This window comes from Symphalangus syndactylus, chromosome X, assembly GCF_028878055.3.
Source record: "Symphalangus syndactylus isolate Jambi chromosome X, NHGRI_mSymSyn1-v2.1_pri, whole genome shotgun sequence".
Lineage (NCBI taxonomy): Eukaryota > Metazoa > Chordata > Mammalia > Primates > Hylobatidae > Symphalangus > Symphalangus syndactylus.
This window is the reverse complement of record NC_072447.2, coordinates 140,579,469-140,592,291: the sequence shown is the minus strand read 5'-3', so window position 1 is coordinate 140,592,291 and position 12,823 is coordinate 140,579,469. Positions and strand designations below refer to the sequence as shown.

At 39.4% G+C, this 12,823-nt stretch overlaps 1 pseudogene; it reads right to left on the bottom strand.

The window, feature by feature from the left end:
- Window positions 1-4,015: 4,015 nt before the first annotated feature.
- Window positions 4,016-9,690, bottom strand: LOC129475423 (zinc finger FYVE domain-containing protein 9-like; annotated as a pseudogene).
- Between the last annotated feature and the right edge of the window lie 3,133 nt (window positions 9,691-12,823).

Genomic DNA, 12,823 nt, shown 5'->3' with positions numbered 1-12,823 from the left:
TTCCATATCAAAGGTCTTCAGATATATATATATATATATATATATATATATATATATATATATATATACACATACATACACACACACACGTACACATATACATACACATATCTTCAGATACATATATAGGTGTGTGTGTATGTGTGTGTATATATGTATATGTGTGTGTGTGTATATATATACACTCCTTAACGTAAAGAGTAAAAATATGTCTACATTACATACTAAGCAAAATATGGCTGGTCTGTATTTTTCTTTTTGTGCATATAAATAGCAGCAGTTACAAAAAACAACTAAAACTGACCATCTAAGACATCATAAAATGTGTCAGACTGTTAGAAAGCAAAGTGTAGAGTGTTATTTACTAGATATGTTTGACCATGAAAGATTCAGTGAGTCCCAGAATAAAGGAATGCCTCTCATGCAAGTCTTAAACAAGAGCTAATCCAAATACTTTGATTGGAAGTCTGGTAGGCGTGTTTATTTTTAACATTTGACTTCAAGTGCCTCAGATGTAGATGAAATATGGAAATAATTTTTTTCCTTGACAAAGTTTTGTTATTGTGACTTAGGTTGTAGTACTTATTCTTTTACAAGATGCCTATGACTCAATGGTTAGACGTGGACTGTCTTAACTTTTAGCAGTTTACTTTTGCATAATGTATTATAACTAACCAGTGTTAATTTCCTTGTTCTTCACAACACGTTAAGCTTAGAGGCAAACTAGAATCTAGAGTCTTGATCTAGCTAAAAAAAAAAATGTTTTAACTGAGGATCCAGTAGTGAACAAAATAGATACATTCCCTACTGGTACAGAAACAGCTCATGCAGGAGACCTGTGGCTGGGTCAAATTGATCTGTTATAGACTTTCAGACTCTCATACAGTCATGCATTGCTTAAGTACAGGGGTACCTTCTGAAAAATGCATCGTTAGGCAGTTTTCGTCATTGTGTGAACATCACAGAGTGTCCTTAGGCAAACCTAGATGGTATATGGTGTGACTCCTAGGCTACAAACCTGTACATCATGTTACCACACTGAATAATGTAGGCAGTTGTAACACAATGGTATTTGTGTATCTAAATATTTCTAAACATAAAAAATGTAATGCATTGTGCCATGACAATATGACAGCTAAGATATCACTAGACTACAGGAATTTTTCAGCTTCATTATCATCTTATGAAACCACTACAATATACATGGTCCATATGTGACCGTATTTTGTTGTATCACTTGTCAAAGTTGAAACTTTACATTTAGGTGTGTAATTGATTAATTAATGTAGAATGCTATTAAGAGACTTCAATGATATCTTAAGGATTTTAGTCTTCACAGCTAACATCATACTTAACCATGAAAAGCTGAAAGTGGCCGGGCACAGTGGCTCACGCCTGTAATTCCAGCACTTTGGGAGGCCAAGGCGGGTGGATCACCTGAGGTCACGAGTTCGAGATCAGCCTGGGAAACATGGTGAAACCCCGTCTCTACTAAAAATACAAAATTAGCCGGACATGATGGCACGTGCCTGTAATTCCAGCTACTTGAAAGGCCAGGCAGGAGAATCACTTGAATTCAGGAGGCAGAGGTTGCAGTGAGCCAAGATCATGCCATTGCACTCCAGCCTGGGTGACAAGAGCAAAACTCCATCAAAAAAAGGAAGGAAGGAAGGAAGGAAGGAAGGAAGGAAGGAAGGAAGGAAGGAAGGAAGGAAGGAAAGAAGGAAGGAAGGAAGGAAGGAAGGGAGGGAGGAAGGGAGAAAGAAAGAAAGAAAGAAAGAAAGAAAGAAAGAAAGAAAGAAAGAAAGAAAAGCTGAAAGCTTTTCCTCTAAGATCAGGAACAAGACAAGGATGCCCACTCTTAACAATTCTATTCAATATAATATAGGAAGTCCTCACCAGAGCAATTAGGCCAAAAAAAAAAAAAAAAAGAAAGAAAGAAAGAAAAAGAAAAGGCATCCAAATTGAAAAGAGGTACAATTATCTTCGTTTGCAGATAATACACCCTTACATACAGAAAACCTGAAGACTATTAGAACAAATTTAACAATTCAGTAAAATTGCTAGATACAAAATCAACATACAAAAATCAGTAGTGTTTCCGTACACTAACAACAAATATCTGAAAAATAAGAAAATAAACCCATTTACAAAAGCATAAAAAAACTTAGAAATAAATTTAAGAAACAAGGTGAAAGTTCTGTCTACTGAAAACTATAAAAATACTGATGAAAGAAATAGAAGAAAACACAAATAAATGGAGAGATATTCCACATATGTGATTCAGAAGAATTAATATTGTTCAAGTGTCCATAGTGCCCAAAGCAACCTACATATTCAATGCAATCTCCAGCAAAATTCAAATAATATTTTTCAAAGAAATAGAAAAAAAAATCCTAAAATTCATATGAAACCACAAAAAAAACCCCGAATACCCAAAGCAATTGCAAACAAAAAGAGCAAAGCTAGAGGCATCACACTACCTGATTCCAAAATATACTGAAAAGCTATAGTAATCAAAATAGCATGGTACTGGCATAAAAACAGGCAAATAGACCAAAGGAGTAGAATAGATAGCTCCGAAATCAATCCTCACATTTACAGTCAGTTGATCTTCAACAAAGGTGCCAAGAACACACAATGGGATAGAGAGAGTCTCTTCAATAAGTGGTGTTGGGAAAGCTGGATATCCACAAGCAGAAGAATGAAATTGGACCCTTATATCTCATCACATACAAAAACCAAGTCAAAATGAATTAAAGACCTAAAGGTTAAGGTCTGAACCCATAAAACTACTTGAAGAAAACAGAGAAAAAGCTTCTTGGTGCTGGTTTTGGCATTTTTTTAATATCACCCAAAAAGCATAGACAACAAAAGCAAAACTAGACAAATGGGATTGCATCAAACTAAAAAGCTTCTGTTCAGAAAGGAAACAACCAAAAAAGTAAAGTGGCAATCTACAAAGTGGGAGAAAAATTTGCAAACCATATACCTGATAAGGGGTTTATATCCAAAATTTATAGGAAACTCAAAGAACTCAATAGCAAGAAAACAACCAAATTGAAAGTAGGGCAAAGGACCCAAATAGACATTTCTCAAAAGAAGATATAAAAATGGCCAACAGGTATATAAAAAAAATAAAGCTCAACATAACTAATCATCAGGAAAATGTAAATTAAAACCACAGTGATGGCCAGGCGCGGTGGCTCACGCTTGTAATCCCAGCACTTTGGGAGGCCGAGGTGGGCGGATCACGAGGTCAGGAGATTGAGACCACGGTGAAACCCCATCTCTACTAAAAATACAAAAAATTAGCGGGGCGTGGTGGCGGGCGCCTGTAGTCCCAGCTACTCGGAGAGGCTGGGGCAGAAGAATGGCGTGAACCCGGGAGGCGGAGCTTGCAGTGAGCCGAGATTGCGCCACTGCACTCCAGCCTGGGTGACACAGCGAGACTCCGTCTCAAAAAAAAAAAAAACCACAGTGATATATCACTTCACACCTGTTAGAATGGCTTCTATTAAAAAGACAAAAGGTAAGTATTGGTGAGAATGTAGAGAAAAGGGAACCCTTGAACACTTTGATAGGAATGTAAATTAGTAGAGCCATTATGGAAAATAGTATGAAGGTTTCTCAAAAATTAAAAATAGAACTACAATATGATTCAGCAATTCCACTACTTGGCATATATCTAAAGGAAATGAAATCAGTATGTTGATGGGATATCTGCACTTTCATGCTTATTTCAGCATTATTTACAATAGCCAAGGTATGAAATTAACCTAAATGTCTGTCAACAGATGAATAGATTGAGAAAATGTGAGATTTTACACACACACACACACACACACAGCCTTACAAAATAAGGAAATTCTGTCATTTGTGATAACACGGATGAACCTGAAGTATATTATGCTAAGTGAAATAAGCCAGGCAAAGAAAAACCAATATCTTCCAGGGAGTTATAATCTTTTTGCTAGTGGAGGGTCTTGCCTCAGTGTTAACGGCAGCTGACTGATCAGGATGCTAGTTGCTGATGGTTGAAGCGGCCGTGGCAACTTTTAAAAATAACAATGAGTTCCATGACGACAGAGCCCTCACTGAGCTGGCAGGCCCCTCCATGGATCACCGGCACCAAGGTGCTGTCCAGATCATTCATGTACTGCGAGGGAAGAGGCTGGCTATTTCTCCCTGCTTGATAGCCGACCTGATCTGAATCAAGTGTCACACGTAGTACCAGTTTGGTCATTACATCTTCCTTCAGAAGCTTCAGGTGAGGACAGAGAGCAAGACAAAAAGCCTTGGTAACATGCTCAGTCAATCTACCGTGATCTGCAGGATCACTGAGGCAATTGTGCTGGTCAGGATTTTCTGGGAAAAACACCTCTGTCCATCTGATGACTTTTCCATTTGATTTACATTCTGATCCATGGAATATCTTCACATTTGTTATAGTCTCCATGGACCTCCCATCTGTAGGACTTACGACGCCCTTGCTAACGTTCTTGTCATCATCCACCGCTTGGATGTGGATGTGCTCCTGGGGATCCTCTGAGTGCACCTTCCCATGGGTGATGGTGAAGTCCTTCATCTCTCGCAGTGCCTGCCTCAAGGAATCCATGTTCTCTGCAGTGATCTGGACCATAACGCCATCTTCCACAATACTGGACTTGGCAAGATATCCAGAAGAGGATTTCAGAGTGCCACTGAACACAAAGAAACTGGCACCAGTCACTTTTCTGGGCTGATTGTGAATACTAAAACCCTTGGTCTGATAGCTTCCATCATCATTCTGCACACACACAAGATGAGAGTCTGCCTTTTCACTGAAGCAGGCACCTCCTGCCAGGACATGCTCATTGGACTTGTTCATGGTTTTCATCATCTCATTTTATCTGTTGCTGGGAATTTTTACGCTGGTTTTCCAAACTTCCATATCAACCACCAAACGTTGAACTACTGGCAAGGTATACTGGCAATTCCTGAAGTCTGCAAGAAGATTCATGATGGTATGCCCCATCTCTCCAAATAATGGCTTCCAAAATCTGACACTGAATAGTGGGCATGGATAAAGTCAATATTCAGCTCCAACTCTCAACATCAGATGGATAGGAAACACTTTAGCCCAAGGAGTTTCCCATTTCTGGATAAGAATCCCAAACAAGTAACGTGGGTTTGGGAGTACTAGGTCTTGCAGTGAGTGGTAGGTAGATGTCACATATAAAAATCCACCATGTTTTTTACTGCTGAGGAGACTTTGACTGAAGAAGGAATGTCCCAAGTTGCCCACGACATTCCCTGCCAGAGATCCCGATAAAGTTGCACAAAGTGATTAAAGATATCCTTTGGCAAACACTTTCCATCTGGTAGACACTGTAGAAGAATGACTATCTCAGACTGACCCACTGCATGCATTCCCTTGGTTGTAAAACACCAGCACTTCCTGTTCATATAATGTACAATTTTAACCATTGACAACAAATTTGCATTTAAAACAAATACAAGTGGGTCAGGGCCACCTTCCTCCAACTGCTGCATTTCTGAAATCTGTGATGGTTTCTCTTCCACAGCATAGTCTCCTTTTACACCAGTGGAGATGAGAATAGGAGGAAGGCCATCTTCAGGAATAAGGCTCATTGCACTTTCAACAGGACTTCCGACCTGAGTTATATTGCCAGAGAATAGAGGAATATCCATCTCTGCTGGTAGAGGACTGGTAGTTACTAGCTTGACTGGGTCGTGTGACACAGCCAGGGTTCCTGCAGAGGAAGTTCCATTCATTGTTAATTTGGCTGCATCAGCAACTTCTCTTTTGCTATTTCCACCACATCTCAAGTTACTTCCTCCACTGACTTCTTGACCCTCTCAGTCATCCATAATGATTGGAATCAGCTACTTCACTACTCCTGTTAATGTAATATTTTAACTTCCTCCCATGAATCACAAATTTACTTAATGGCATCTAGAATGGTGAATAAGGAAAACCAGAGGTTTTTCATTTACCCAGATTAATCACAGAAATCACACTCTATACTAGCTACATATAGCCTTATAAAATATATTTCTTAAGACTTGAAAGTCAAAATATCTCCTTGATCCATGGGCTACAGAATGATGTTGTGCTAGCGGGCAGAAAAAACAATATTCATCTTCTTGTACATCTCTATCAGAGCTCTTGGGTGTATTGTCAATGAATAACAATATTTTGAAAGGAATCTTGGTTTTTTCTAAGCAGTAGGTCTCAACAGCAGACTTAAAATAATCAGTAAACCATGCTGTAAACAAATGTGCTGTCATCCATGCTTTATTGTTCCATTTTACAGTACAGGTAGAGTTGATTTAACATGATTCTTAAGGGCTCTAGACTTTTTGAAATGGTAAGTGAGCATTGGCTTCAACTTAAAGTCACCAGCTGCATTAGTTCCTAACAAAAGAGTCAGCCTGTCCTTTGAAGCTTTGAAACCAGGCATTGACTTCTACTCTCTAGTTATGAAAGACTTAGATGACATCTTTTTATATAAGGCTGTTCCATCTATATTGAAAATCTGTCGTTTAGTGTAGTCACCTTCCTCAATGATCTTAGATAGATCTTCTGGATAACTTGCTGCAGCTTCTACATCAGCATTTGTTGCCTACTTTGTACTTTTATGTTATGGACATGGCTTCTTTCCTTAAACTTCATGAAGCGACCTCTGCTAGCTTCCATCTTTTCTTCTGCAGCTTCCTCACTTCTCTCAGACTTCATAGAATTGAAGAGAGTTAGGGCCTTGGCCTAGATTAGGTTTTAGGTTAAGGGAGTGTTGTGGCTGGTTTGATCTTCCATTCAGACCACTAAAATTTTCTTTATATCAGCAATAAGGCTGTTTTGCTTTCTTATTATTTGTGTGTTCATGGGAGTAGCACTTTTAATTTCCTTCAAAAACTTTTCCTTTGCATCCACAAATTGGCTAATGCAAGAAGCCTAGCTTTTGGCCTATTTTGGCTTTCAACATGCCTTCCTCACTAAGCTTAATCATTTTTAGATTTTGATTTAAAGTGAGAGACTCGAGACTCTTCCCTTTAACTTGAACACTTAGAGGTAATTGTAGGGTCATTAATTGGGCTAATTTCAATATTGTTCTGTCTCAGAGAATACGGAGTCCCTGAGGAGATGGATAGAGAGGGGAGAATGACCAGTTGGTGGAGCAGTCAGACACCTACAACATTTATGTTAAGTTTGTTGTCCTACATGGGCACCGTTTATGGTGCCCCAAAACAATTACAATAGTAACATCAAAGATCACTGACCACAGATCATCATAACAGGTATAACAATAATAAAAAAGTATGAAGTGTTGTTATAATTTTTTTTTTTTTTGAGACGGAGTCTCACTCGGTCACCCAGGCTGGAGTGCAGCAGTGTGATCTCAGCTCACTGAAGCTTCTGCCTCCCGAGTTCAAGTGATTCTCCTGCCTCTGCCTCCCAAGTAGCTGGGATTACAGGCGCCTCCCATCATGCCCGGCTAATTTTTGTATTTTTAGTAGAAAAGGGGTTTCACCATGTTGGTCAGGCTGGTCCCGAACTCCTGACCTCAAGTGATCCACCCGCCACGGCCTTCCAAAGTGCTGGAATTACAGGCATGAGCCACTGCACCCGGCCTATTGTGATAATTACCAAAATGTAACACAGAGACACAAAGTGAGCACATGCTGTGGGAAAAATATTGCTGATAGACTTGCTCGATGCAGGATTTCCACAAAACTTCAATTTATTTTTAAAAATGCAACATCTACAAAATGAAATGAAGTGAAGCAAATAAAATAAGGTGTGATTATACTAAAAACCATTGAATTGTACAACTTAAATGGCTGTGTTTTATAATACCTGAATTAAATCTCAGTAAAGCTGTTACCAAAGAAAGTCTACTGCAATAGCTTGACTGAAGGTGCTACTAATAAAGATGGAGATAAGTGGATGAATTTGAGAGGTATTTTCAAGGTAAAATCAACAGGACATGTGGATGGATTTGATGTGGAAGTTGAGTGGAAGGAAAGTATTGAGGATGACTCAAATTCCTAGCTTACAGAACTGTAAATAGCTGTTTTGGCACTCTGATACAAAACACTGGAGGAGGAGCAAGTTTGAGAAAAGCAATCTAAGTTCACACTCGGGCCAGTTCAATTTCAGATGCCCTTGAGATATCCCAGTGGAGATGTTGAGTTGGACATAAGGGTTTAAGGTTCATAGGAGAAACATGGGTTGGAGATATAAATCTTTATTTATGCTCCGGAGACACACTGAGCATAAAGATATTGTAAGCCATGGGAATAGATTAAATCCTTCAGAGAAAGAATATGGAGTGAGATGATAAAAGTATCTAGAACAGTGCCCTGGTGAACTTCAATGCTTAATAACCAAGTAAAGGAGGATAAATCTGCAAAGGAGCAATACAAAAGTGGGCAAATAAAACAAGGGGACTGTAGTTTCATAAAAGCCAAGGGCAAAATGTACTTCAAGAAGGAAGGGAAGATTGTCTGTATCAAATGCTACTGAGGGATTGAATAAGATGAGGACTGAAAATTACTTGTTAGACTTAGTGACTTGATTGTCATTGGTGACCTTAGTGAGAACTGTTTTAGCAGAGTGGTGTGGGTGGAAGTTTCAAGGACCATACAGTCAAAAGACTCACTATTGTATTAGGGCTGGGGGAACCAGGGAAAGAAATTATCCATAAATGTATAGGAAGAACATGCTACCGTGATAAATATCAATGATTATTGACATATGTTTGTTGAATTTTATATGCAGGTTCTTAATGTCAAAACATCATATTTGTATGCTTTCATAGGATTATCATGTTAGAAATGCTATACTATGAAATAGCCCACAACCTACCTTGGAGGTCTTTATAGACCACTCATGTGCTTCAAGCATCTGTGTTTAAGAAATCTATGCATCAGGCCAGGCGCGGTGGCTCACGCCTGTAATCCCAGCACTTTGGGAGGCCGAGGCGGGTGGATCACGAGGTCAGGGGATCGAGACCATCCTGGCTAACACGGTGAAACCCCGTCTCTACTAAAAATACAAAAAATTAGCCAGGCGCGGTGGCAGGCGCCTGTAGTCCCAGCTACTCGGGGAGCTGAGGCAGGAGAATGGCGTGAACCCAGGAGGCGGAGCTTGCAGTGAGCCGAGATCGTGCCACTGCACTCTGGCCTGGGTGAAAGAGCAAGACTCCGTCTCAAAAAAAAAAAAAAGAAATCTATGCATCAGAATAACTGCTAGGAACAAGGAAATTAAATTTAGTTATGGAAGCCTGAGGAAAAAAGTTATTTCTTTTCACTGGGCCTCAGAGTATTCAAATTTAAAATGATAAAAGTGGACTAGTCCACATTCAGCTCTCCCATTGTATCAGCATTATCTATGGTGATTCAACTTGTAAATAAGCACCTCTATACCCTCAGTGTTTTCACAGAACACCTCTTTCCTGCCCTAATGACGAAGACTTGGCTCTCTACAAAGACAATGAGCCTCACCATGCAGCCCTCTCCAGTTAAAGCTGCTTGAGCTCTAAACATCAAATTCTGGGATGGATAGGGTCAGGTAGCACAGGGAACCAGCAGCCTCCTGCCTTCCCATTGCCCTTACCAGGCCATTGCTCCAGCTTCATGAAAAGCCTCACTGCCCATGAAGTTCACACCATCTGCAGATGCCATCTTTTACTCCTTCCCAGGATGATCATCTACCTCTCTTTTGGACATTTTCCTTCATTCACTGAGGGCTCTGGCATCTGGCTTACCGGCATCCTCTGTACTTCAATTCCTGGCACCATTGGCCAGTTGGAAGAGCTATCTCACATCCTATACTCACGTTCCTCCGCCTGCACAGTTCTCAGGGTCACATCCTGGATATTGCCACCTTCCAAAATGGCTTCACCTTGAAGTCATAGATTCATACATTCCATTTTCTGACCAAGACTGCCCATCTTTCAGTCTAGGCCTTTTCCTTGGTCAAGTCTCTACTCTAGGTTTCCATACACGCTGTTCATGACTCTACCTTATTACTTACTAGATCATATTGAAAGTCTGTTAATATGTCTGTTTCCCATGAGTACCTGGAGAGAAGAAACTGTTTCAGTCACCCCACAGGCCTAGTATCTGGCACATGGTAAGCACTCAAATCTGAATAGATGTTTCTGAGTGACGTTTACATTCAAAGCACTGTGCTTGGTATTTGAGATCTACCCAAAGCTGAGTGAAAATAGGTTTTGACTGCAAGAAACTTAGAGACCAATAGAAGACGTAAGACAAATGAATTAAAAACAAAATTTCAAGGTGGAAAGCGAGAGGGGCCTCAAGAACTATAAAAATAAAATTCTTTTTTTTTTTTTTTGAGACGGAGTCTCGCTCTGTCGCCCAGGCTGGAATGCAGTGGCGCAATCTCAGCTCACTGCAAGCTCCGCCTCCCGGGTTCACGCCATTCTCCTGCCTCAGCCTCTCCGAGTAGCTGGGACTACAGGCGCCCGCCACCACGCCCGGCTAATTTTTTTTGTATTTTTTAGTAGAGACGGGGTTTCACCGTGGTCTCAACCTCCTGACCTCGTGATCTGCCCGCCTCGGCCTCCCAAAGTGCTGGGATTACAAGCGTGAGCCACCGCGCCAGGCCTAAAAATAAAATTCTATAAGATTGCTAATGCAAGAAAGGTGGGGATGGACAGACACAAAACAGACTCCTTCTGTGAGGGGATCAGAGGCACTTCATAGAGGATGTGACATCTGAGCTAATTTGGAAGAATGGGTTGGGATTTGGATATATGTAATTCTAGGAAGAGAGAACAGCATGAGGAAAGACACTAAGTTACAAAAGCACAAGGTGTATCTGAGGATCAACTGATTTAATGGGAGCAAAGGGTATGTGAGGAGAAAGTGAAAACAACTAAGTTAACCTAATTTTGGAGCAACTTATCTGCCCATTTTGATGTTATTTTGGCAGTGGGTAGCCATAGGTACAGTTCCTTGGTGTCTGATTTATCAATTAACCCTTAAGCCACATACCTTTCTTCAAAAGAATATTTCAAGGATCAAAAAGGCTCTTACAAAGGCTTTTCATCCAAGATGATATTTATTATTCCTACCTAAGCTTACCTTTTTTTTTATAAACATGGTCATTGTTTCCTATAACGACGTGATAAACAGGTTTGTTTATTTTGTAAAGGAAGGTAAGGCCAAACAACAAAGATGGGAATCATTTTCAATTCTTTAAATACTTTAGATGATATTTTATTTCTATGAACATATTTTCCTGTTATTGTAAATTTATACTAAGTAAATAATGATGGCATTAACTGGCATTCTTGGTGTGCTTTTGATCATCTTTCTCAAAAAGCAACTGCCAAGAGAATTTTCTAACAGACATCACTTAACCACTAAGTGGCTGCAAGTGTTAAAGGCAATTAAGCAATCATTATTTAAGAAACACAATGAAAATTACCTAGTTTCTCTACTAAAGAACTTAAAACATATTACACACACACACATACATTCATACCACAGGGTCCTTGGATGTATTATTTTACTGTACATTTTAAAAACTGGACCAGGTCTTCATCCTCACAAGTGTTGATTCTAATCTTATTAAGAGCCCTCAGGCCAGAGATTCACTTCAGAATCCTGGCTCTGCCACTTATTATATGTGTGGCCTTGGGCAAGTTACATAACCACTCTGAGCCTCTCAGTTTCCACATTAGTAACAAATAGATAATTTCACCTCCTTCCTAGGGTTTCTGTGAAAATTAAATTAGACAATGCATGCAAAGTGTTTAAGCACAATGCCTGACATATAAAACCTGCTCAATAATTGGTAACTGCATTGTTATTATAAACAAAAATAGACTTTTTGGCAAACAAATCTATTTTACATAATGGATTTGTATCTGCACGAAAAAAAAAACCCTCCATATGAAACTGAACTGCCCTTAGTATTAGGCTCCTGTACATTTCCTGTCTTTTCCATCACTACAGAACTAAACTATTGCCAGATTTAGGATGACACTAGTTTTGAGATGTTTTTAAACTCAGCCTGAAGGAATCATATATTCTTCTTTTAATAATACATCAAGCTCAAACTTTTCCAATGCATTCTTTTCTTTTTATTCTCATGAAACAGGCACCTCTTTCCCATAATTTCAATACAATGTCAAAACAAAATGACATTTACTAGTCCCTGATCTGATCCACATGCTAGACTGGTCAGTCCAGATCTAAGTACACAGGCAAAACTGCTGAGCTCTTTGCAACCACTGGCATATCTCCAGATTCCCAAAAAGGATATACAGTTCTCCTTCACTGACTGAATAGGGAGCTATGTTAAGGCACTGATGAAACTGGCAAAGTATAAATTACCAAGCTCTCTCTTGCCTCCCTTGCTTTTTAGAAAATACTACATATTTTCATAAACTAACATATTACTGAATGAAGTAAAGGAGGTGGGTGGTAAATAGAGATTATATTTCCCTTCCTGCATCAGGCATAAGACTTAGAAAACTTATGGCTATTTCCCTTTACCCACCCCAAGCATACACATGGACGCCACCCAACCAAACTCTGCACCCCCTCTCCCCCTAAAAAAATGTTATGTAGAAACTTGGAATGGCCCTGTCTGGCTGGAATGGGAGTAATTATGTAATATCTTGGGGTTTAGAAATTGAGTTTAAGTCAATTCAACATTTATTGAGCATCTAGGCTGTAAGACTATTCTGTGCTTTATATTGAGGGGAATATAAAACTAGGTAAGGTTATGATTTCTACGTTCAAGAAATATGACAAATGAATTTTTATCCAGAGTAGTAAT